This window comes from Pollachius pollachius, assembly GCF_949987615.1.
Source record: "Pollachius pollachius genome assembly, chromosome: 10".
NCBI lineage: Eukaryota > Metazoa > Chordata > Actinopteri > Gadiformes > Gadidae > Pollachius > Pollachius pollachius.
Window position 1 is genome coordinate 23,584,041 of NC_136943.1, and position 2,003 is coordinate 23,586,043.

The following is a 2,003-nucleotide window of genomic DNA, read 5'->3' on the forward strand; positions in this document are numbered from 1 at the left end:
ATGTCAGTACAACTCAAAGACGTTACACAGAGAGATCAGTCTCTATGTGGGTGTTGTATGTCCACTGACATGCTAACTCTCAGAGGACACTGGACACCTACCCCTGGCACTATGAGGTTGACGCCCAAACATGACCTGAATGCTGCTGGATAAAAGAGAAGGTGGTGGTGAAAACCTGTCTCTATACACTCACACACCGCTATCATGACAATACAGCCAAACAATCTAACACCACATTGCCTTCTGACACCATTTGTTATTATTACTATAACAGGTGCAGCTGTACAACGTTTAGTGGGGATTGGTGTTTATGACGTTCAAACTTATTAGACACAAAATGGGTTTCGTCAGTAGATCCAATGACAATTTAGTCTTTTGATACAAGAATGAGCATTTGCTAGGGGAAGAAATAAATAATATTCACATTTTCTTCCGGGAGATAATTAATATTTAGTTAAATTTCACCCCTGTTAACTGTTTGTTTTTATTTTCATTAGTATTTTTTTTTTCACAGGATCATCTAAGGAGCAACAAGAGCATCATGGACCCTGGTATTTAAATATTTAGCTCATTGTACTTTTGTGTCCCAGTTTAAGACCCGATGTAGGTTAATGCCTCCTAAAATGATTGAATAATTGTAGCGGCTTTGTCCATGTGAATGTATGAGGGCAAATCTGTGTATTCTAATGAACGCCTTCTGATATAATGCTTTAAATTAAATGTAAGGAAATTGGAAAATAAAATATAGATAACCAGGGGCGTAGGAATGAGTTTAACATTGGGGAGGACACATATCGGAAACCTGACGGATCCGGTATAATTTTTAGGTGGGACAAATGCGCCTGTCTCCAATATTGGAGGGGACACGTCCCCTCCGTCCCCCCCGGTTCCTACGCCCTTGTAGATAACAATTAACTAGATAACAAAACATCCAGTACATGCAGTCTGTAAGCATGTGAGCTCTCTGTTTACGGCAGGTGTAAGCATGTGAGCTCTTTGTTTACGGCAGGTGTAAGTATGTGAGCTCTTTGTTTACGGCAGTGTAAGCATGTGAGCTCTTTGTTTACGGCAGGTGTAAGTATGTGAGCTCTCTGTTTACGGCAGGTGTAAGCATGTGAGCTCTTTGTTTACGGCAGGTGTAAGTATGTGAGCTCTTTGTTTACGGCAGTGTAAGTATGTGAGCTCTTTGTTTACGGCAGGTGTAAGTATGTGAGCTCTTTGTTTACGGCAGGTGTAAGCATGTGAGCTCTCTGTTTACGGCAGGTGTAAGTATGTGAGCTCTTTGTTTACGGCAGGTGTAAGCATGTGAGCTCTTTGTTTACGGCAGTGTAAGCATGTGAGCTCTTTGTTTCAGGTGTCTGGCGTCCAGACCCCCTGTGGGCCCCAGGCCCCGCCCCCTCCTCGCTGGCGGCCAAAGGGTTCCGTAAAGTTCAGCCTAACCTGAGCAGGAGGCCGGCCGCACAGGTGAACAAACACGGCCCATCATCAGGAGAATACAAGTATATCTCAGAGACAGGGCAACGGCTAGATGTAACATTATTATCAATGCTTTAATTAGGATATCCATTGTTGGACTGGCGGTATAAAGGTACTGGGTTTGAAGAACCGACCTGTAAGAACTTCTTGAACATTCTTGATCCATATCCCCACACTAACGGCCTGTATCTGAATTCACTGTTGCTTGCTTTAGCATAAAGCATCTGCAAAGGACTCACGTACAACACAAGAACACACACACTTATTGTATTCAGTTTTATATCAAAGCCTATTGTTTGATTGATTTGTTTAAGGGACATTTGATATATTTGGTTTGTAAAGGACAGAGGGAAACCACATACAGTTGTTATTTGTACTTTCAGTGTAACAGGTTATGTTCAAATCAATATTATCACAAAACAAAATATATATGATATCTCATATATTTACTAATTCGCACAATCCTCTCTCTGTCTCTGTCTCTGTCTCTCTCTGTGTGTGTCTCTCTCTCTCTCTCTCTCTCTCTC